Source organism: Protopterus annectens, chromosome 8.part0 (assembly GCF_019279795.1).
Source record: "Protopterus annectens isolate FY-2018-M chromosome 8.part0, PAN1.0, whole genome shotgun sequence".
NCBI lineage: Eukaryota > Metazoa > Chordata > Ceratodontiformes > Protopteridae > Protopterus > Protopterus annectens.
The window spans coordinates 506,485,321-506,511,649 of record NC_056741.1 but is presented as its reverse complement, the minus strand read 5'-3'; positions in this window follow the sequence as shown (position 1 = coordinate 506,511,649).

The window sequence follows — 26,329 nt, the reverse complement described above, 5'->3', positions numbered from 1 at the left end:
GATGAGTTGTAAAAGTTTTTTCTTATCTTTGTTAATTTGTTTTTTGGAAAGATTCCTGAGTTCTTTGTAGTTTTGGAGCAGAGATGGTGATTTGGTTTTAACCCAAATTTTCCAAACACTATCTCTTTTATGCAGAAGGGATCAAGTTTCTTTTGAGAGCCAGGGGTAACAATTAGCTTTAATTCTAATTCTCCTAGTTGGGCCAAGGGAGTTGAGACTATCAAGGAATATTTGATTACATTTTTGCACAGCTTCATTGAGAGGGAGCTGCTGGAGGAAGGACCAGTTAATGTTTAATAATGTGGAGTAAAATATGTTGGCATTAAAGTTCGTGAGTTTACCACATGCTATCATCTCTACCACCTCAGCAAGTTGTTAGTAATTTTTGACAGCATAGCTTTTTCTTTCCAGTTGTCTCATAACCTGCTGCCTGATTTCAAAAGGAAAAACAGAACGTAGTGCTGGGTTCCCACTTTTCATTTTAATTAAGAGAAATCTTAATGAAAGCAAAGTTCACAGTGTATGTAAAAAGGTAAAAAGATCTTTATACAATATTGTGGAGAGTGCTCAAATCTTAAAAATAAAATCTGGGCATCATTGGAATTGTTGCATGATCTCAATGGTTAAAAAAAGTCCTGAACATAAATACGGTGAATTATCTGCTCAAATGTGGCTCATTTGCATGTGACTATATATATATATATATATATATATATATATATATATATATAGCATAAGATATAATATTCTCTTCCAAACAACATGCACTTTTAGGAGAGGCTGCTGCATATTGATAGCTATTATGAATGTGGCAGTCTGTTTATTGTCAGTGTATAACAGCCATGTTTTTAAGTTTTTCAAGGTGTTTGATGCACAGTACCATTTTCGGGTGTCACATCTCCTGTATGAAGAAGGACTGATCAATAGAAAAGTGACTTGTTCTGTATGGATAATCCAGATCATGGGGGCAACTATAGGACTCATAGCAGGTAAGATATAAAACCCAAAGTGGTGTGCTTCATATGTGTGTAATGTTTCCACTGCTTAACTATATTAACATATTTATGAAGCTACCTTAATGTAATTCATCAATTTAAACTCTCATGCTAAGTAAAGGATGCTGTGAACTAACGCAAATACACAGGTGTGATTTGTCTTCTTTCTTGAGTGCATGTAGAAATTGCAGACGGATTTTCAATGAAAAATATAATGTTGTGCTTTTATATCCAGACAATAGAGAGTCAGATTCCACAGGACCATATTAGTTGCTGGTAAAGCAGTTCTAGCTGCTTGGAAAAATATTCCCATCTTGAAATGCATAGGTGTACCAAGAGGTTAGAGGATAGCCTTTAAGAATCACATAGACTCTAATAACGTAAAAAAAAAAAAAAGAAAAGTCTTAATCTCTACAAGAGTGTATGCATTTTATCAAGGGGGAGTGAGGTGCAGAGAATGCAAGCAATTACACACCAAGATCTTTAAATAATGCTGGCATACATACGATTTGTATAAACATTTTGTCAACAGGCTTTGCAGTGCAGCTGGTAAGGGATATTGTAGGTGGAAGAGATGAGCTGCTGGAGGGTTGGAATGAGAACACAAAGTATGGGAAATCTGTAGCCAGTGGAATAAATTATGAATTGGAAAGAAAATTGCATGGGAGAAGTGGAACTGATGTGGTTTAATATACTGCTTGAGGAAGATATGAAAACAGTACCATATGAAGTTGTAGAAGCCTTTAAAAGGTTTGAGAGGCTATTGTGACTGTACTGTAATGATTAAAATATGCATATACTGAGAATCAGATGGAAGCATAAATGCAGACAGGGAGAAAAGTAAAGAAAATATGTCCAAAGTGCTTAGAAATTGAAGATTGTCATGCTCCAGTGGGCACAATGTTACACAGTAAGCAAGAAGCAATATATCGAAAATAAAGTAAATCAAAGTGTACACTTTGTCAGTAGGGTCAGTGTTGTTAAAATGACAAAAACACCATTTTCTACTATGTGTTGTGTCATCTACCTTTGCAGTTTAAAATTTTCAAATTTAAATGTTTACAGAACAAAAATGGAAACATGGTGAAAGGAAATGCAGCATTGTAATGAGAAATCAAAAAGCAAGGATAAGTGGGGTGCTGCGGTATGTCATATCTTCACAGCTATGTCATCACATTTATCCTATTGCAGTGGAAAATAGGAAAATGAGAAATAAAGGAACTGGGAGTTTAGAAGAATAAGGGGAGATCAGACAGGAAAATGGAACAGTTCCTGAAAGATTGGATAGAATATAAAAGGCAAGATGTTAGGAGGTAATTTAAGTTGAGAGGAATATGAGAAGCAAAATTTTTGTATACAGGTATACTAGGAAGACAGAGTCGCATCTGTTTCTTTATAGGGATGGTGACTAAATAACACAGAGACACTGGAGATGTGAGTCAGCAACGCATACCATATGATACACTGTTTTCTGAAGCTATTCCATTAGTCTTTATAGCAACATCACACTCATTCTGCAAAAAGTCAGATTAAAGTTAAAGAAATTTACAGGTGTAAGTGAAGTAGATGCTAAGAGGAAAGTGTGGTCAGGATTTAAAAAAAAAGATATGTTTGCCAATAGGATTACAACAAACAAGTAACAGAATTCTGTGTGTGTGTGTGTGTGTGTGTGTGTGTGTGTGTGTGTGTGTGTGTGTGTGTGTGTGTGTGTGTGTGTGTGTGAATGTGTGCATGTGTGTGTGTGTGTGTATGTGTGTGTGTGTGTATATGTGTGTGTGTGTGTGTGTTTGTGTGTGTGTGTGTGTGTGTGTGTGTGTGTGTGTGTGTGTGTGTGTGTGTGTGTGTGTGTGTGTGTGTGTGTGTGTGTGTGTGTGTGTGTGTGTGTGTGTGTGTGTGTGTGTGTGTGTGTGTGTGTGTGTGTGTGTGTGTGCATGAGTGTATGAAAGAGAGAGATAGTCAGACAGAGAAGATAGATGATGAGTGGAAAGGAGCAAGCTAAAAAGGGAAATAATTAAAATTGTTGTAGTAAATGGTGGGTGTACTTAAGAGTAGTGGAGGCCTTGTTTATGCAAACTTAATGGTAAAGGATGGTGAAAGCTTGTAAAAAGGTGGGTTGACTGGAAGGAGTGAAACATATTGGTGAAGAATGGGGAGAGGTCTAGTACATGTGCAGGAGGTTAAAAGTGTTGCCATCACTCTGAGAGTAACATATAAGAATACCCACTAGATGTTTCTAAACAATGCAATGAGAGACTATGAAAAAAGGAAGAAAGTACTATGAGAAGGTACTGGATATATGTAAAATAGGCATCAAAAATGGGAATTTTTTCTTGAGAATGCTAGGAGGTAATATGGCATTGGATGTTCCAGTCAAGTACTGGAAGGAGATTTTCACTGTGAATGGAATTTATGTATATGTGGGATAGGAAGGGAAAAGCTTGTGTAAATAAGGAAGGAATCTAAAATTAAGCTGGTACTACCTGCTGTGGTTAAAAGAAAGACAGTGGTGGCAAGGAAGGAAGCAGGGGAAGGTCCAAACTCTGTTAATGAATTAAATCCTAAATGCATTTAGGAGGCATGTAACAGCTACAAGATATTTGGGGTATTCCAACAGCAGAAGGCAGAGGGGTAGGAGATGGTGCAATTTACATAAATAAGTCTTGAGCAATATTTATCCCTAGTAGGTACATATATGAAAAAAAATGTCATAAAATAGGTAGAGGTGAATGCTTGGAGTGAGGGTAGTTACCCCAGGGAGCTCACATAAGGGGGATAAGCAAGTGAAGGGAAGAGGAAGGGGAAAGGTAAAAAGTAAATAACCACATTAAAGATCTACACTACTAGTATCAAATAATATATAATGGTCAGGAGTGATCAGAGTTAAGACAGCAGGGCAATGCTTCCAGTTATTACCAACACCTAACGTATCCAGGTTGCCAGTAATACACATGCTGCACCCATCACACACAGTTCAAAGCAGATACATAGACCCACATACTCTGAGGTACTTAATGTGACCTACTTCAACCAAAAAGATCTCCTAGATGAAGTATACATAACTTCCTCAGCAGCCCAGAATACACTCTTTCAAAACAGTACCCACATCAACCCATAGAGCCACATCTCATGGAGCTTCTACTTGTAGCCCCATAAGGCAAGCAACCAAAGAATCCAACATTCTGGTAATTAGAGTCTCCATTGTGAGACACAATTATATCCCTCTCACCAGGGTAAGTAAAGAGAATGACATGGTCAGTTGCTTATCAGTGGCCAGGATCCATCACATTATACACACACTCAGGCGTTTGGACTACAAGTATCAGTATGCCTCAAGTCATAGTCCACGTGGGTGTGAATGACCTGAGAAGCATCTCCTTAGACTATGTGAAAAGAAACATCAGAGAGCTCTTGGAATATGTGTCCCAGGAAGGTATATGCCTAGCACTGAGCAGCATTTTACCTTGTCAAAGGATGATGCCGCAATATGAACAAAATACTTTAATAATTGGCTTAGTTCTTAGTGTCAATTCCTTGGAGATGCAGTATTTGTCAGCATAAAGAAGATCGTTAACGGGCCACAAAGTTTTGCCAGGGATGCTCTGTACTTCACCCTCCCAGGCTTTCATATATTATTTAAAACATTGTCCTCCCCCATAGTGCCATTTTTAGGCAATGACAAACTGAAAATACTTCTGACATAGCAAATCAAAACCAAGAAAATGTAAAGGCATTACTCCTCAGTGCTAGGAGTCTAAACAAAAAACTCCACTTCCTACAAGCTCTCCTCACCCTACAGAATGCTGATATCTATGCGGTGACTAAGACATTGTTGAAAGCCACTGAGTGCACACCTGCAGTGCAAGGTTCTAATGCCTTTCATACATTTTGACCAGTTGCTACACAGACAGGGACTAAAGCTGAAGGTGTCTCTTTTTACATCAAAAATAAATGCGCCTTAAGCCTGATTAAACAGGACAATGCACTTGAGCTTTTCCACATTCAAATCACCACAGGCAAAAATCCCTTGCCACTTCCTTGATAGCTATAGGTCTTCCTCTATGGTCTAGGAAACCCATAACCTATATTTTAACTTACTGCAAACACTCACAATCCAACCCAATGCCATATTCATGGATGACTTTAATTATCCCACTATTAAATGGGAATCATATATGACACCAAATATACAGGCACAGAGATTCCTGGATTTTGTAATCTCAAACTCCCTGCATCAGATTTTCGTTACACCAAACAGGGGTAAAAACATACTTGATCTGGTCCTCACTAATATGGAAGAGTGCTGCATAGTGCACATCCCTTGTGTTATGTCATCTCTGGTAAAATCAGACCACAAAATGTCCTCCTTTTTAGAAAAAAATAAACTACACTAAGGCTAACTTCCTACTATTAAGTGATAACCTGGCAAAATGTCAAGCCCTCATAAACCCTACGAATACTGCTGCCTATGCAGAACTATTCACAGAATCCCTGTACAAACATGCTAATAGTGTATTGAGTTAGCTGTATCCACCAGAAAGAAGTACAGAATCTGAAAAAAACAAGCCACCCTGGTGGAATCACAACATCACAACATCAATAGACTGCATAACAGAAAGATGAAAATCATGGCAAAAAATTAGGAGGTACAACACTCAGCCAGATAAAAACACTCTCATCAGACTAAGCAAGCATCTCAGAGGACAGATAAAGTCTACCATATCCAAATTTGAGGTAAATTTGACCTCCCAGGCCAAGTACAAGTACAACCACAAGACATTCTTAAGCTATGTCCACAACTTCAATGGCAATACACAATTGTGTGCAGAGCTCATTGTTAGTGGAGCCACCTATACTGTGCCAGAATATATAGTAAACCTACTTGCTGACAAATTCAGCTTCAACATTGCCCTTCTCTCCCTTTCCACCTTCCCTAAGGAAATACCATCAAATATAACTCCAACTGCCATCAGTAGGGAACAGGTCCTTAATACACTCTCTAAGGCTAAGAACACCGCATCAATGGGTCCAGACAATATCCCATTATGCCTTCTAAATAGCATGAAACATGACCTGTCAACACTTCTGGAATTGCTATTTAACTGTAGTATCCAAACAGGCTTCATGCCACATAAATAGAGAATAGCAATAGTCATCCCTCTGCACAAAGGTTGGCCATCTACAGACCCCAGAAACTATAAACCCATAAGTCTCACTAGTCTCATATGCAAAGCCATGGTAAGAATTATCATTGAAATGATCAATAATGACATAGGAAAACTTCAAATACTGGAAACAATCCAATTTGCCTTCAGCAAGGGCAGGACATGCCTACTCAACAAAGGTCAACAAAGAAATGGATGAGGGCAAGATGGCTCACATTACCTACCTTGATCTGACCAAGTCATTTGACACAGTACCCCAGTCAGGCATCACACAAAATCCTACTCAGGCACCATTGATAAACTCAAGAGGTGAGGTAAAAAACATCATGTTACCCAGTGGATAGCCCGCTGAATCACAAACAGGAAAGGTTTCTCATTTTGGCTAACTTGAAAGGTTTGTCATTTTGGCATTGCCTAGAAAAGGCTGAAAGGGGTGAGTAAAGTTTAGCCAATATCTGAAAGCCCAAAACAACTTGATCTGTTAGCTATATCTTCCCATACTGACATATATTGAATCCCCCTGGAATAACACCAAAACCTAAGCCAGTTGTTAAAAATCAACACTTTTTGTTCATACTGTGGCATCATCTGTGGTGAAGGTAGAATGCAGCTGAATGCAATTCACATACATGTCTGTGACACATATTCAGAAAGATCCACAATGTCTCTTTTCATATTGTCCAGTGAGGCATTTCTCAGGTCATTTCCACCCACATAGACTATGATAGCATAATACTTGTAGCTGGGGTGCAGTAACTTGAGTGTGGGCATAACAGTACAGATCCTGCCTCCAGATATATATTATCTTCACAGTTGTCTAGCGTGGTGACTGGGGCATGTATGTCTTATACAATGGAATCCTCTATGACAAGACTTCTGTATAAAGTGTTTACTTGCCTTTTGGGCTATTATCCTGAGGGATGTTTTGGGGTAGGGTTATGTGCAATGTTTGCTGTTGCTTTTCCTGTGTGCTTTAGAGACTGCTAAGGGTAAACATAGCCATTTGTAGGATTAAGAAATCTTTGAGCTTTGAAAAGGTTTCTTTTAGGTGTCGCAGCATGAGCTGGTCTATGTGTGTGGTGAGCAGTATGTGTGGAGAATGTAGTGTGTGTGTGTGTGTGTGTGTGTGTGTGTGTGTGTGTGTGTGTGTGTGTGTGTGTGTGTGTGTGTGTGTGTGTGTGTGTGTGTGTTCTTCATAACTTGCTTCTAAGTTAGATTTTGCCTCCAAAACACACAAATACAAAACAATTTATCAGATATCCCATTTTCTAAAGCTCACTAATGCTCTCCAGGGTGTATGTAATTGTGTGAATACTGCCCTTCCACTAACACAAATCCTGCCAGGCAATATTACTTGCAAAATTGTGACCGAGATCTCCCCTTTAATATCCCTTAGATACTGAATAAAGGAATAGAGCTTCTAGCTTCTCTTGATTACTCAGGAACTTCAGGCCTGTGATGTGTTTGCTTAGGAACCTTTGACTCTTTTGTAATTGTTTGATATGTTTAGTGAGATACATCTTGAAGGGGCATTCTTTTTGACAATGGTTTGATCAATGCTTTGTTTAAGGCAGTGATTACTTCTTCAGACCTTGAAGATATCCATTTACTATATAAAAAGATTTCCTGACAACCACTGTTACATTATGATCACAAATGAGGGAATGCTGTGCATGCAGTATGGTGAGAGGAGGGGTTGTCTAAGTAATGATGCAGCACTTTTTTAGCATTTAGTTTGAGTGCCTTTTAGTACTCCAAGGGTTTAGTGGAAAGAGTTCATTCTACAAGTTTTGCATGTTAGAATGTGACTTAACAACAGCCACCATTTTGCAGGCATCTGCAAATTTTTCTTGCCAAATGCCTTGGATCTCTGCTTGGAGATCTCAAAAGTAAAGAACAAAAAGGGCAAGTCTTTTCACTGAGGCTTGAGGAAACAGCAGATCACTTTCATACTTTCTGACAAGGTATCTGTGACTTGACAGTTTGCTATCTATATTATCACATAAAGTTCAATTTTTCAAAGCATTTAGTTGCTGTATGATGCCAGTGGAGTTGAAGACCTTGGAAAGATCTTTATGTGCAATGTGTGCTACATGGTCACTGTCTAAAGCCACTATAACCCTTTCAAAGATATTTAGCAGATTCAATGCCTATCCTTCACAAAGCCAAACTCATATGGATCTAGCTGAATAAGATTCTTAATAGTATAGTTTATGGGGGTAGCTTTAATACATTCCATGACTTTGCAGATGTGGCTTGTAGGATTTAGTGTAGAAAAGTCTAGCATAAGTTATGTCACAGCCTGATGGAACAAGGAGTCCCCAAAGTAATTGCTTGTATCACTTGTAAGGCCACCCTTGTGGAAGGTATCACAAATGCAGCTTGTCACTCATTAAGTATTAAAATAGCCAAATTTAGGTTAAACAGTTTAAGGAGTAGGTCTTCAAGTACATGTTAAACACCATTAAGGGGTCTGAATGTAGAGATGGTAAAATCAGCAAGCATAGGAGTGTAGAATTGCATGAACTGAATTCATCCTAGAGTCCAACTGAGTACCTTCATGAAGTTTACCTTGTTTTTAAAAAATCTCACCAAGACAGCACTGATAAATAGACTGTTCCTGGGATTCAATAAATGTTTTTTCCATGCTGGAACAGTGTGGCCGTTCCTGCACAGAATATGGCAGCTGAGCGATCCAGTAAACTAGTGTTTTGATGTGCGTGAGCCTGCCTACAATGTTCTTGCAAGGAAACAAGTGCAGAATGCTAATTACCTCATTTTTTGGTGAAAACCATGCAAATGAGGTGAATTAGTGATTATCAAGCAGGCAGGTATCCATGCAAGAACAGTGTTAGTTGCAGAAATGTATTTGGCTACTAGCCGAATACATTTCTGCAAATAAAGCGGAGGCATGACAACTCCAAAAAAACATATATTATACGCTATAGGCATGCCAATGGACAAATATATGGCCATTGGCATGGAAAAGTAATTCATTTTTATAAAAATCAAAGTTATTCTTTTGGACGATCTCAGCCGTTTAAGCATAGGGAAGTGGCGTGCAAACAAGATCATGTCGAAAATAAAACAAATGGAAAACTCAATTATAAGGGAAATCTGCGTTTTGCCATTATAGTCTATGGCATGCAGAATCAAAACAATACCAGGGAACAGTGGTTGTCAAGGAGAAAGGCTCTGTGGTAGTGCAGTAACTATGGACTAAGGCAGTAGAGTATGCAAATGAGGAGAAATTTACTGAATCACAAAAATCTTCTAAGTGCCAAAATGCACCTAACCGTGTAACTAGTAGGAGCAACAGACATGAAAAGGGGTGTATCAGGCATGTTGTAAACACATTGGAGCCCTATGGTGCACAGATAAGCTTAGCTAAGCACAGCTAAGCAAGGGGGTGTGTCTGAGGCTGTATTGACTAATTCCATGAAATGAAGAGTATGTTTGCATTCAGGGAGGGACATTTCTTCAGGTTTACAATAGCTAAACATGTGTGTGTGGCATGCACTGGGTCTAAAACAAACAAACCAAAAAAAAATCCCAGAAATGGCTGGACTGTTTACATTTGGCCACCGGGTTTGCTTGACGCACCTTGAGGCTTAAAAGGAGAGGAAATGGGAATGAAAAAAAGGAAAATAGCAGAATAGAAGGAATCAAGAACAAATTGCATAGCTAGCAGGTGGGCTGCATCATAGACAACCTATCACATGGGCAACATCTGCAGCAGAACAGTATAAACTAAGAAAACACCTTACAGTTTGTTTTTTCCCACAAACTCTACACCATTGGTGTATACATTCAGGGGAATTTTACCTGGAAAAATGTTAGGGTCTGCCATTGCTTTGATCCATCAGTATGTGCTAGAGGCTGAGCGAAGAGAAGAAGATAATGCTGATAACTGCAACAGACCGAGGAGGAGTAGGAGAGTGTTCAGACCAAGGACAACTTACCATGGGCTACACGATGTGGAGATAGAGCACTACAAGGTGGACAGAGACATACTTCAGCAAATCACTGAGCTGTGAAGGCCTCAACTCAGACCTAGAGCCAACAGAGGGGAACCCATCCCAGTGGATACCAAGGTATGTGTACCCTTAAGAATTCTAGCTACAGGTACTTTCCAAAGACCTACTGGGACCATCATGGAGGTCTCACAGGCATCTGCATCCAGGGTACTCCACCAGTTCCTGGATGCCATGCTACCACATGCTGGTGTGCACATTTACTTCCCCAACACCCGTGAGGAGAGGACCAGCAATATGTGTCTCTTCCACAGTGCAGCAGTATACCCAGAGGTACTGGGTGCCATAGACTGTACGCACATCCACATCAAAGCACCACCTGATGAACAGGGTAGGGTCTACATAAGCTGCAAGTGATTCCCCTCCATTAACTGCCAGGTTGTGTGCAATGCCCAGGGCATTATCATGAATGTATGTGCTGGCAGCCCTGGAAGCTATCACGACTCCCACATCTGGCATTCATCACAGCCGTACCAGGCATTTGCTAGTGGGTGCATCCCACATGGTCATCTGGTGGGGGATGCTGGCTATGCACTGGAGCCATGAATGATGACACTCATCAGAAATTCACAAGAATGCCATAATGAGGCACATGCATAAACCAGGATAATTATAGAGCATGTGTTTGGGATGCTCAAGTCATGTTTCTACTGCCTTCATATAGCTGGTGGATCCTTGCAGTACTCTTCAGCCACATGTGCACACATGTTGATAGTATGTGCCATGCTACTCAATATGATCCTGCAGAAACAGCTGCAGCAGGAACAGCCTGGGGAAGGGCCACACAGCCCAACACCATTGCTAAGGTCCCCACAGGCACAGAGGGACTCAGAGGAGGAGGCCTTTTAGCCTTGTCCTGTAGGCAGACAGAGGCATGCCCAGTATGCTCAGGCCTTGGCAAAGAGGCAATGCATAGCACACACAGTGACACTGTAGGGACCCCAGGGACTGACACCTCTCTCTGACTCACACACATGGTAAAATGGATGACACACACATTACTTGTAACTTACCATGTATAGACAGTGTACTGTGTACATCTAACACAGGTGGCCCTAAAGCACTGTCCTCACAACTGCCGCACGCATAAGGAAAGTCAGTCTTCTTAACAATAAATGAATGGATTAGTATGTTTTGCTAGCATATATATGGTAATGCTGCATGCATGCAAAGGAATGTGGTGGCCTACTGGGATAGCAGCACACAATTGACAGTTTTGAGGGGACACCAGGAAATGTCTGGCCAAATATGACCTCCACACACTATGCAGTAGTGCCTACGGTGGCAAATCCCACTGCAGTATATGTGCGGGGACAACTAACTGAGGGGGTTATAGGTCACTGGCATGGATGACAGTGTAGTGTCCCATATCCACCCCTCACACCCACACAGCAAGTCAGCTGTAGAAAACCACAGAGAAATGTCTGGTAAAGGCACACAAATGGTGGCAATGTTGAATTACCCCCCCCCCCATAGACTCACACAGTCATAGCACAGCATGACCTGCAGTTGCAGTAAGGCTATGAAGGGTAGGAAGTCTGAAACTCAAATGATGCCATTACAATCTGACCTGTGCTCTTTACTGATATGCCTCTAGTCCCCAGGACAGGGCACAATAGTATGGTAAATGGAACCAAATGGAAAGCAAATATCAGTGCAGTCTGTGCAAATGTGTACAGTTAACAGGTGTGCCTTCCCATATACCCACACAAATGCAGTATGTTTGTATGTTTGCAGGGAAATAGTAGCATAGCACACATTGGCAGGGCTGTACCAATACACATGAAAATATGTTGCCTGTCCACAATATGCAGGGGTCAATGAGCTCTGTGTATGTGTGGTTAATATTGTCAGGATTTGGCCAGCACATTCTCCTGGCATCATCTTGTAGTTCCCTAGGTACAGTGCTGTCTTTGACAGGGCCATGTGCAGATAACTGCAGTGTCAACTGTTATGCATGTCAGTGACACCCACTGCTCTGCCACTGACATACCTGGAAGTCACAGTGCTATGTGGAATATACTAGACATATAAGGGACATCTTGAAGGATGTGTAGCTGAGTTGCCAAGGCGTTTGTGAATATAAGTGTGTTTTGGTACTGTTGCCAGTGGTTATTCTCAATAATCTTTTTTTTTTATGTTTGCTTTTACATATAATGGACATGCCTGCACAGTAGAATGCACTCTGTACCCACACCCATAACTCCCAACCTCTGACAGCAAGATGTCTGGACAAGGGTAGAAATAAAATTGGAATAAAGGCACAGTGATAGGAATGTGTTGTAAATATTGCCCTTACATACTGAGAAAGTTGGTAGCGTGAGTTGTTTGCAGTAGCAGGAATTGTCTGAAGGTTATGTAGTCTGAAACAGTAATGTCTGTCATTATTTTGTAACATCACTCTTCAATTATATGCAACAACCTTACCATAAAAACTCATGTTTACATAGACAGGACGAAACCTCTAGGCAAACACATGGAAAACCTGCCAGAAAGTGTACATGTGAGAGCTATGCCCACACAAGAATATGACATCTCAATTAGAAATATACTACAAAAGCAAGAGATCCCCAGCCAGTATATCAATGTGTTGCTGGACTGTTTACACAGCCGTGTCATTACTCAACTGGCTGTAGCCACATCGTACAAATGGCCTTGTTGGTAAAGAATGTACATAGCTGCCGTCATAATACTCATCTATGCAGCATGCAACTAGTATTCCTCTGGTAAAACACTGTGATGATCTGAGGATGTCTGGCACCAGGTAATACAATACACTACAAGCTCTGTAGCACATGTGATAACTGTAACACCATAGCACAAATAACTAGATAGATAGGGGTTCTAATCTCAATACTGGCAACTTTGTGTGTGTGTGTGTGTGTGTGTGTGTGTGTGTGTGTGTGTGTGTGTGTGTGTGTGTGTGTGTGTGACAGTTGTGTGCGTGAGAGTGAGGGAGTGTGTGTTTGTAGGTGAAACAGTTTTAGGCCATTCCCACCCACAACACTTGTCAGTGCCCCACTTTATCAGTCCTGCTGATGTCATTTCCCTTATCAGCACATTTGCCCAGTTGTTACCCCAGTAAGCTCCATAGCATGTAAATAACTGCACACCCATAACACTTCCCAGTGCCATATTTTATCAGTCCTGTTGATGTCATTCCCCTTATCAGTACCTTTGACCAGTTGTTAGCCCAGTAAGCTCCATAGCACATGCAATAACTGCTTAACAATTTAGTGTGAAGCACTAGCTAGACAGGGGTTCTAATATCAATACTGGCAAGTAGGTGTGCGTTTGTGTGTGAGAATCATATCCTGTGTGGTTTGTACCATTTTGAGTTGTGTACCAACCTGTACACTTCCCATCACCCTACTTTACAAGGCCTGCTGATGTCATTCACCTTAGAAGTAACTTGGGAGAAGGTGTATTCATATAAACTCCATGGTGGGTCTGATAACTGTGTAACACTATAGCAGAAACAACTAGACAGGTAGAGGTTCTAATCGCAATACTGGCAACTGTGTGTGTTTGTGTGTGTGTGTGTGTGTGTGTGTGTGTGTGTGTGTGTGTGTGTGTGTGTGTGTGTGTGTGTGTGTGTGTGTGTGTGTGTTTGTGTGTGTGTGTGCATGTGTGTTTGGGTTGAGAATCATATCCTGGGTGGGTTATACCATTTTGAGTTGTGTATCACCCTGTTCACTTCCTATCACCTTACTTTACAAGACCTGCTGATGTCCATCACCTTAGAAGTGCCTTGGGACAAGGTGAATTCATATAAGCTGCGTGGCACATTTAATAACTGTGTAACACTATAGTAGAAATAACTAGATAAGTAGGGGTTCTAATCTCTGCACTGGCAACTGTGTGTGTGTGTGTGTGTGTGTGTGTGTGTGTGTGTGTGTGTGTGTGTGTGTGTGTGTGTGTGTGTGTGTGTGTGTGTGTGTGTGTGCATGTGTGCGTGTGTGCATGTGTGCTTGTGCATGTGTGTGTGTGTGTGTGTGTGTGTGTGTGTGTGTGTGTGTGTGTGTGTGTGTGTGTGTGTGTGTGTGTTGTGTGTGTCTGTGTGTGTGCATGTGCTTGGGTTGAGAATCATATCCTATGTAGGTTATACCATTTTGATGTGTGTACCATCCACACTTGTTTACCACCTCCCCATGGCGTTACTTTATATAGAGTGTTAATGGCATCTGCCTCACATACAGCATGTTAAACCATTGTAGAAACCATTGCAGTCATCTGTACAGATGTCTCTGGAATATCTGGATGTTTGCAACCCATATGTGGTCTGTGTCCCCAAACAATGGCCATGCATGTGATATTGTCACCAAATAGGACACAGTTAGTGTACTGACACACATGTCAGCATCAGATATCATACTTGACAGAAACATCATGCTGATACAATTTCTGCTACCCTATCAATTGTCCAGCCTTGTAGGAGCAATAGATGACTCCAATTGTTATTCCTGGTGGGTTATCTCACCATCCATGAAAGCATTCACAACATTTCATGTTGTAAGAGGTAGTGGGTTATGTCCCATGCATATAATCTATATGGGACATGTCATGTGTATGTAGCACTATAGTACATTAAAGTGGATATGTAGGTTTATGAATGTGTCCATTCCAAACTGTGTTTGCGTTATTGTATGCACATCTCCTGTGTCAGTCTTTACTGTGTGTATGCAAAGGATATAACACTTTGTCTCCCTGTTCCACCCTGTGAACTCAGGAATATATACCATAAACCTGTCATACACAGTACCATGCATACCCTCACCAACTGCATCAGGGTTGAGTGTATGGTAAAGAAATGGCAACACGTGCTAACACGTGAATCTGTTGCAGTCAATATAATGGCTAAGCTGCTGAGGGGCCTACTGACAATACTCCAATAACCTGTTCCACATGTATGAGCCTGTGGTACTAACACTGAGGTAACATGTCTGAAGATTACCTATCTGTGACAAGGGGTATGTATGCCAGGTCACACTGTCTGACAAAATGTGTCCATCACACACTGTTGCATGCATACACACCTGGTAAATGTAAATATAAATCTGTATCTTGGCTATGAAATGGTCAGAGGATTTCCACTCTGCCATGGTCCATGTTGGTAATGTCTGCAGGGCCACAGCCTGCAGATACACAGACACCTGGAACACAGACTACAGCATGTCAGACTGCATTCAGTCAGTGGTACTAACAGAAATAATGCATCATGGCTAATAAGGTACATACACCTTTATGTGTACCCATAACAAATGCAAGCAGACAGCACCTTAAACAGTATTCCATAGTACACCGTAATATATTCACCCTGTGCCTCAGACCCATATTAGCCTGTCCCTGCATTGATGGTATGGATGACAGGGATGTGGCACAGGTATCATCATATGCAAAGTGTATGGCTTGGGTTTGCCAGAGGCCTAGGCTTGGCCATATGGTTGACATCCATGCATGTGCATTTGGAGGGGTATCCTATAGATGTGCTGTGCAGAGATGCTGTATGTGTCTGGAGGTGACTTGCTTGTTATACAGATGTGTGTGTGTGTGTGTGTGTGTGTGTGTGTGTGTGTGTGTGTGTGTGTGTGTGTGTGTGTGTGTGTATGTATGCACACAGTCACACCATGTGGCTGCCCTACACAGGGATATGTTGGACAGCTGGGGACCATACATGGCAGGGTGTCCAGTTCACTGTCTCTGGCCATGGACACAAGAACTGGTCCTGCCTGGGGTCTCACTGGCACCACCAGGTCCAAGGCCAGATGCAGTACTGCTTCCTGATGGTGACTGGTGTATGCTGAATCCATGTCCCTGATGGGACCGGCCAGGACCATGTGCCCATGGACTGCTTCGTTGTGATGTGGACAGCAACTCCACTTCTGTAGTGCTGGAGTCAATGCCACTATTGGAGTGTGAAGGTTCAAAGCCAGCTTGACTGTCAGCTGATGTTGGTGCTGACCTACTTCCACATGGCTGATGCCCATCTCCCACCACTCGCTCTAGCACAGACATGCCATGGTCGAGGATTGTCAAGGTCTCACCCCACCATCCATTCATGACCTCAGTATTTTGGCGTGTGGCATCAACAAGGTCACATATGTTGCCACATAAACCAGGAAGAGTTGCATCCGCAACCCTGGGTATTTCTCTGGTGTTGCATTCACTACATGCCTATGCATACATGACAGCCCAAAACATGCATCTGGTGACACCTGCTGTGACACTTGCAACAGTGGCTCAATGAGTAGCACTCCTCTTGCATGAACCCCTGTCCATCCACCTGTGTGGGACCTCACCTGCACTCTGGCTATGGACAGTGTCTACACTCACACCTGCCATAGTCACCACACTAGCCTGCTCCATGCCACTACCTACCAACTGTCCATCAGCTGTGGCTGCTGGGGATGGGGCATGTGTGGGCATTGTGACTGTGTGCAAAGACATTGTGGATTACTGTGGGATGCCAACCAATGACACATATTCAGCCCCTGACAACACCACCTGTGCCAGAGTCTGCAGAGACACTTACAACAGATACTGAACAGGAGGGACTGTGACCATCATCACCACCTGTGGGGGAAAGACAACATATGTAAATTAATACCTGCACTATACCGTTTGCTGCTACACATGTACACACACGTGTACATGCACTCACATACACACACACACACACACACACACACACACACACACACACATATATAGAGGTGAGGTGGCAGACAGGCATTACACAGACCTCACAATAGCCAAATGGTGACATTCACAGCACAGTCAGACCACTACATACACACCCTGAACAGGCCCTCAACATCATGCAGTGCAGCCCTTTTCACTTCCTGTTGCAAATTATACACACATCTGTGATATGTGAGTAGTGTTAGTAGGTGATGGGCCTTCAAGAAGCACACATTGCACCCATGTACACATAATTGCTGTTCACCTCTATAGCACAGTGGCAGATCCTACTGAACATACCTCTCAACTGTGCAGATTGTCACTGAATGTCTACACATCTCGTTCATATTTCTGTTCTGTTCATCATAAATCCTGTATTTGTCTGACACATTACTGGGATGATATGAGGACTGGTGTCACTATTTAATGACATATTTTGAGTCTCACACTTCAAAACTTGCAGTGCAGGTATGTTACAACAGAACCTGTTAAACTAACTACCTTCTAACCTTACAGTGGACATTATAAGTGTAGAAACCCTTTTTAACATGCCAGGTTTGTCTGATATATAATAGACGACAGATGTCATGTGATAACAATTTACAACTTTAATGTGACCTATAACCTGTGCAATCCAATTGAAAAGCAAACACATCAGTTAGAGGTAACAAGTAGAATTTGAAATACGTACAATAGGCTGGTTGCATGACTGTGCACACCCTTAAACTAATACTTTCTTAAAGCACCTTTTGATTTTTTAACAGCAGTTAGTCCTCTTGGGAAGGAGTGTATCAGCATGGCATATCTTGACTTAACAGTATTTGTACACTCTCCTTTGCAGAAGCTCTCCAACTCTGTCAGATTGCGAGGGCATCACTTCTGCACAGGCCTCTTCAGGGCAATCCACAGATTCTCTATTGGATGTATGTGTGGACTTTGGCTGAGCCCTTCCAAAACATTGCTTGTCTTCTGGTGAAGACATTCTTTTATGGATGTTGATGCATGGTATGGGTTAGTTTTGTGTGGAAAGGTGTAAGTCCTCTCCATCCACAACTTTCTAGCAGACACATGATGATTTTGGGCCAAAAGGGACTGGTATTTTGAACTCTTCCTAATCCCCTCCACCTTGGCTACAGGCCCACTTCCAGCTTATGAACAGCAACCCCAAAGCAGGACACTGCCATCACTATGCTTCACCATGGGAATGGTGTTCCTTTGGTGATGCACAGTGTTGTACTTGTGCCAAACAAACCTTTTGGTATTGTGGCCAGAAAGTGCAACCTTGGTCTCATTACATCATAACATATTTCCTCACATGTTATTGGGGGACCTGATGTATTTTTCTTGAGAAATCCACTAGACCTGGATTTTGTTCTGTGTGTGAGAAGGCTTCCATCTTCCAAACCTAGCCCATAGGCCAGACATGTGGAGAATACGGGAAATTGTTGTCACATGTAGTACACATTCAGTACTTGCCAGTGATTCCTGCAACTCTGGTAATGTTGCTGTAGGTCTCCTGGCAGCCTCCCTGACTAGTTTGAGTCTTGTCTTTTCCACATATTTGGAGAGATGTCCATTTCTTTGCAATTTCACTGTTGCCCCATATTTCCACCACCATATGATGACTGTCTTTACTGTGTTCCATGGTATATGCAATGCTGTGGAAATGTGTGTGTACCCTTCTCTGGGCTGATACCATTCACAAATGAGATCCCTTTGTTGCTTCATAAGCTGTATGCGAACTATGGCTGTTGCTGTAGCAGGTAACTGAGTAAACATAGGATGATCCTGTTAGAACAGCTGACTGTTATTTGCTGTTAATCAAAGAGTCTCTGTAATTGATGGCAGGTGTTTACCCAAGTAGATGTAATGCTGTAATAATATTGAAAGCTGCTTCAACACAGTATTAGCTTTAGCCTGTGCACACATATGCATCTAGCTTCTTGTAAGTTTTGTATGTGCCATAATTGTTACCCTATCAGATTGTACAGGTTATAGGTTACATGAAAGGTTGGAAGGGTTCAGAAATGTGTTATTGTTCTTTCATTTTTGTATTTCACAAATACCTGGCATTCTAACTGGTGTGGGTACACCATTTATATGCACTGTATAACACTAATTTATAAAATATGTCCCTAGTTTTGGGCCTTCGTCCCCCTATTTTGTCAGTCTTTGTCTAGATTTTCTGCAATGACAGGTTGTGAGGTATGCTACAGATATGTGACATCTCCTGCAACTAGGCCCCTGTGATGACCACTGTGACGCAATGCAGTTAACCCCACCACAAGTGAACACACAGATATTGCAAAATAGCTCAAAGTAACAGTTGTATGCATGGTCACATGAATGAACTTAACATTCCTGGGGTACTGGTGAGCCACAACAGGAAAATCCCATACTCAGCAGCTTCAGGCTGCTGACCCACATGCAGACCAGAAGTACTTATGTAGTTGTGGGGGAGAAGTGTTGTCAGCAGACTCACATTTGTCATTGGTACAAGATGAATGCTACGTGTCTTCACAGGTACAGTACTAGGTATGCTAGTACACAACTTTCTGTCCCTCACCATAGATGTGCACTTGTGTGCATTATTAAACCCAACCCACAAATGCAGTTTGAACTGACGTATGCATCTAGATACTCTATTGAAGACAGTATGACTGCTACATGCTTAAATTGTTGTGCACTGTGGCCTTATCTGGACGCTCCTTGCCTGTTGCCTGGGTGCTACTCACCACCACAACTGGTGTTTCATGTGTTGGTTGCTGTGTGGGGGCTGTCCAAAGATTGGCAAGTAGCCCCTCCATAAAGTAATTGGGGCCTGCGTAGCAGAACCCCCACCTGTGGCAGAATGGTCCCTGGCCATAGCAGCAGCCCTTTGCCGGGCATGATGTATCAGCCCAGTTGCCTGATGCCTGACCTGATTGTATTTGCAGCCATGGTGGCCCAAGGTGTTCACTCTGTGGAGAAGGTCATCCCACAGGGCAGTCCCCTCCTGCAGATTTTGTCTGCACCGACCAAACAGGACTGCATGGTGCTGTAGTATTGCCTCTGTAATGGCTGCACTTTCCTCAGCAGTGTACGCTGGCTAATGCTGCATGGCATCTGGAAGACATAAACAGGGAAACACATCACAGGACCTCAGACATTTCTCAGAGTTATTTACTGAGCCAACACATCAATATTGCCTATCATTAGCCACCACTTACGACCACATCATACCCCTGTCATCTATCAGCACAGTATGAACCTGCATTGCACTCCTGGTCCTGATGTGTCATGTTCCCCACAATGAGGGCCAGTACATTGCATAAACCAACATTCATCATTCATGTTTGTGTAGGGGATGACAGTGGCCATCTTCCTTGCAGATGGGATGTCAATGGTGCTCAGGCTTTGCTTGCATACAGTGTGTAATGGAGCTGGAAGCATATGCCTGTGTTCCATAGGATGCAGAGAGAAATGTTCTCAGGTCCCATGGAGACTTGCTTTTTTTGACTTTGATTAGGCAGTATGCACCTGCTCTCTAATGATGAGGGGAGGGGTGCGGGTGCTGTGCATGTCCACCTACAGTGAAGGTGAGCCAGGAGGGTGATGTTTGCCCTAAACCTGTCTGCAGTAGGTTGCCTATAGCTATGGTGTGTGTGTGTATGTGGTGTGATTGACCAACATTACAGGGTGGGTTGTGTTGTCATCTCTGAGATTGCAGACATATGTGAAGACAGCCTTGTGATTGCCCTTGGTGGATATGTCCAATTTGTACTCATAGTTATCCTTACACTAATCCACGTGGAACCTTACATGCTCATTCAGTCAAAGGTTGACTCGCTGCCAAGTTGGTGCCTGCTCCTACTCTGACCTATACAGCTGATATAGCGACCAATTATGTGGTTTGTGTATTGCTGCTGTCCAGCAAAGGTGATTACTCTACTTTGGTGGAGACAGGTTTTACAGGTATGGTATTGCTGAGTCCATGCAGCTATGTTGGTGGACATATGGTTGTTTGTAGTAGGCATGGACACAAGGTCATAACACAGTTGGAAATCTCTGAAATTTCAACCTGATAATCATGCTTATTCTAGTAGCCATGACTGTGTCAGGGCAATGCAACAGCCAGTAGCTGTAGAAATCTAACTCTGTTGGATGCACAGAAACTGAGATTACACACGTGTACAACATGTACACTTATTTACCTGACATTTTGCATCCCATGTCTGTTGTTATGAAGCAACCATGTACACCTACTCATATGTAGATGTGCACAGGTAATACCTGATATACATTTCTATGTCAGTATGGCACACTGTATTTATACTCTTGCTGCTCAATCATTCCTGTCAACCTGTTAGAGCAGAACATCTGGAGGATGCCACACATACATGGGGGGCGATGGGCCAAAATTAGTGACACTTTCTTAATATTGCTGTAACACACTTTGACAGCATAGTAGCCTTTGCATTCACAGACATACCCTGGAGGATGTCTGACCCTCATATGGTGGGAAGAGAGGAGAAAGACTAGGAGTGTGTTAGTGAGGGTAAGAGTTTTTAATGTTAGCAGTATGACTGGTATGGGAACAGAGCTAGCTGATATGATGGACAGAAGGAAGGTTGGTATATTGTGTGTGCAAGAGACCAGATGGAAGAGGCGTAAGGCTAGGTCTATCAGAGTCAGGTCCATGTAGTTCTATTATGGTGTAGATGGGAGGGGAAATGGTGTAGGGGTTATCCTGAAGGAACAGCATGGAAAGGGTGTTTTTGGAAATGAAAAGAGTGTCAGGTAAAGTGATATTAATGAAGCTGGACATTGATGGTGTAATGATGACTGTTGTTAGTGCATATGCTCCGCTAGTTGCGTTTGTGATGGATGAGACAGAAAAATCTTTGATTGAGTTGAATGAAGTGGTGATGACTGTACTTAAGGGTGAGAGAGTGGTGATTGGAGCAGCTTTTAATGGGCATGTTGGTGAAGAGAACAGAGGGGATGTGGAAGTGATGGGTAGGTATGGTGTTAGGCAAAGGAATGCAGAAGGTGAGATGGTGGTGGAGTTTGCAGAAATGATGGACATGGCTGTGGTGAATACATATTTTAACAAGACAAAGGAGCATAGGGTGACATACAAGAGTGGAGGAAGATGCACACAGGTGGATTATCTCCTATGCAGGAGGGCCTATGTGAAGAAGATTGGAGACTATAAATTGGTGACAGGGGAAAGTGTACTTAGGCAGCATGGAATGTTGTTGTGTGGGATGACGTTGTTGATCAAGAGGAGGAGTGTGAGGGCAGCTCCCGGGATCAAATGGTGGAAACTGAAAAAGGGTGATTGTGAGGTTGAGTTCAGGGAAGAGTTAAGACAGGCAGTTGGTGGCAGTGAAGAGTTACTGAATACCTGGGTAATTACAGCACAGCTAGTAAGGGAGATGAGTAGAAATGTGCTTTGTGTGACATCTGGACAGAGGAAGGAGGACAGGGGGACCTGGTGGTGGAATGAGGAAGTACAGTGGAGTAAACAGAGAAAGAAGTTGGTGAAGAAGAAGTGGGATTGTCAGAGAGATGAAGAAAGTAAACATGATTATAAGGAGATGGGGTGCATGGCAAAGGGAGAGGTGGCAAAAGCTAATGATGAGGCATATGAAGGGTTGTATGAAAGGCTGGACACTAAGGATGGAGAATAGAACCTGTACCAATTAGCTAGACAGAGGAACCAAGCTAGGAAGGATGTGCAGCAGATAAGGGTGATAAAGGATAATGAGGGAAACATACTCACAAGCTAGGAGAGTGTGTTGAGCAGATGGAAAGAGTACTTTGATGGGCTGTTGAATGAACAGAATGGGAGAGAGAGTAGGTTGGATGATGTGGGTATGGTGAATCAGGAAGTGCAACAGATTAGCAAGGAGGAAGTAAGGACAGCTATGAAAAGGATTAAGAATGGAAAGGCTGTTGGCTTAGATGACATACCTGTGAAAGCATGGAGTTGTTTAGGAGAAACGGCAGTGGTCTTTTTAACTAGATTGTTTAATGTAATCTTGGAAAGTGAGAGGATGCATGAGGGGTGGAGAAAAAGTGTTTGATTACCAATTATAAAATAATGGTGATATGTGGAGCTGTAGTAACTACAAAGGGATAACATTGATCAGTCACAGCATGAAGTTATGGGAAAGAGTAGTGGAAGTAAGGTTAAGAATGGAGGTGAGGATTAGTGATCAGCAGTACGGTTTCATGCCAGGAAAGAGCAGTACAGATGCGATGTTTGTTCTGAGAGTGTTGATGGAAAAGTACGGAGAAGGTCAAAAGGAGTTGCATTTTGTCTTTGTGGACTTAGAGAAAGCATATGACAGGGTGCCAAGAGAGGAGCTGTGGTATTGTATGAGGAAGTCAGGAGTGGTTGAGGACTCTGTAAGAGTGCTACAGGATATCTACAATGGTAGTGAGACCGGGTGAGTTCTGTGGTGGGAGAGACAGGTGCATTTACTGTGGAGGTGGGATTACATCAGGGTTCAGCTCTGAGTCCTTTCTTATTTGCAGAGGTGATGGACAGGTTGACAGACAAGATCAGACAGGAGTACCCGTTGACTGTGATGTTTGTAGATGACATTGTGATCTGTAGTGAGAGTACGGAATAGGTTGGGAAGACCATGGTGAGGTGGAGAATTGCTCTAGGGAGGGGACGAGTAAAGGTCAGCAGGACTAAGACAGAATATATGTGTGTGAATGGGAGGGAGGATAGAGAATGGTGAGGATGCAAGGAGTACAGCTTGCAAAGGCGGGTGAGTTTAAATACTTAGGATCAACAGTTCAGAGTAATGACACATGTGGGTGAGAGGTGAAGAAGAAAGTACAGGCAGGGTGGAGTGGGTGGAGAAGAGTGTCAGGAGTGATTTGTGACTTACAGGTACCAGTAAGAGTGAAACTGAAGGTCTACAAGTAGGTAGTGAGACCAGCTGTGTTATATGGGTTGGAGACAGTGGCATTGACAAAAAGGCAGGAGTCAGAGCTGGACATGGCAGAGTTAAAGATATTAAGATTTGCACTGGGTGTGACGAGGGTGGACAAGATTAGGGATATGCATGTTAGAGGGTCTGTCCAGGTTGAATGGTTTGGAGACCAAGCCAGAGAGTAGCGGGATTATGTTGGTTTGGACATGTGCTGAGGAGGGATGCTGAGTATATTGGGAAAAAGATGCTAAGGATGAAGCTGCCAGATAAGAAGAAAAGAGGAAGGCCTAAGATAAGGTGTATGGATGTGGTGAGAGAGGACATGCAGGTGGTTGGTGTGACAGAGCATGATGCAGAGGACAGGAAGAAATGGAGACAGATGATCCGCTGTGGCGTCCCCTAATGGGAACACCCAAAAGAAAGAAAAGGAGATGTTATAATGTCAGTCTTCACACAGGTTGCCAATGATTTGCCAGACATAACAACTCTGTGAGTAAATGACTACAAATATGAGGCACACATATGGTCAATGTGCATAACACTGGACAGTTGAATGGCATGAGTTCAATATATCACATGCATTTCAACACACACATCTGCAACATTATTTCACTATGCAAATACTCTGTATAGGTCTCTCACATTTCTGTGACAGACATGTATATCATAGTTGTATTCACAACTAACATATGAATATCTGCAACATCCCAGCAACTGGCCTAGCACTGTCACAGTCAGTATTGTTCAGCACACACTCCAGTAGTAGTCATATGTGAGCCATCCTTTCCTGGGGTGATTCAGGGGCCTGAGCTGTAATCTATGTCACTGCAGATAGACCTAGTTGCTATGGTTATAGTTTTTGATCAGAGATATATCAGTACAGTAAGTCTTGTTGAGACATATTTGTTATACTTCCTATTTCCCCTTTATTACATACCCCTTACTGCATTCTATTGCATGCTTACTTGTTTGACATACCTTTTTTTATTTCCAAGTATGGTTGGTTTTATTTCACTATGTGTAGCTTGGTTTCTTGCTCTATGTGTGTCTCTTTCTCCCCCCCCCCTGATGTAGGGTATACATCTGTTTTGCGTAGGCAGCAGCTTGCCTTTTGGAGGTAATGCTGATGGCCTGTGCACCAACTGGTGTCCCCCACTTGCTAATTGTATGCAGAGCATCTGTGGTGTTATTCCTATAGCCAGTGGCATGGCAGCACACTCCTATAATTGATTACTTCATGTGGGCGTTGCCCATTTTCCTTGCCTGTGAGGATGACTTCATGGGGTGTGTGAACAACAGCATCACAGAAGGTAGTGTGAAATACCTGTTACAATGAAAACTATGGAGACAGCCCAACAAACTGGGGGAGAATGTTACAGACATAAAGACAGAATGTAAGTATTGCTGTTATACAGTTAAATTAATGCTAGTTTAATAGGGTTTGAGTGGACTGGCTTTTCTGCGTGATTTTAAGTCTGACAGTTGTTATGTGGTTGACATAACTCTCTTAAGACTATTCGCTGAATGGACAGATTTTGGACACTCATGTTTGGTGTGTTCCTCAGACATTTTTTGTCTTTGGAAAATCAATAGCATACTGTGGAGATTACAGCCAGTAAATGGTATCATCCATTTGTGTTTCTGACTTCATATCCCTCAAAAAAGATATGTTACAACAAACTCTGTTACAGCAGCAACTGTCTCAGTTTATAACAGCAATATTTCACATATGCCCCTGTTTTGGGGCCTCTGTCCCCCAAGTATGTCAGGCTTTGTCCAGATGTCATGCAGTAAGAGGGTGATAGGTAGGATACATTATTATTTAGTGCCTTTATTCCTAATACCATCCCAGTGATGCATCAGACTGCCAGACATGTTATGTGTAAGAGGCCTTATATATGAGGCAAACCCTGGACATTCATTGGAACTATGAACAGTTGAGAGGTCTGTGTATGTCTGGTGATTGTTGATAGACTGTCAGAATTGTGTAGCAGTGTAATGTGTCACTGTTAATTGACCTGTGTAGGGGGGTAGATGTATGAGTTATGGCTCCTTTTCTATCTGACTGTGCATGCTGCTCAAGTTTCTGGTGGTCTATTGGCTGTATATGTTTGTAGGGGCAGACTGAAACATGTCCCATACCATGGTCAGGCATCATGCTACACTGCAAATTGTGCCAGTATATGTAGGGGTAGTGTGTGAGTGGCAAACATGTTGATATATTTTTGTTCACACAGTCCTTATACTGTACTGTTCATTTGGCTTACCGGTATGTCACTGTGACTGTGGTGAAATTGGTTGTGGGTATGCACTTTCACACTGGTGTCTGTTTTTCAGTGCTGTGACATCCTTGTAATGCCTGATATATTTGCCAATACATGTGTAATTCTCCATAGTGGATTTGGGTTAGTGTTGTGTCAGTCTGAATGTAGTTTGGACGGTGCTTGGTGACATGCTTAACAGCTGAGTGTAGTTTCCCTAATGTGATGCTATGTCCAGATATTTATAGGATGTACTGTTGC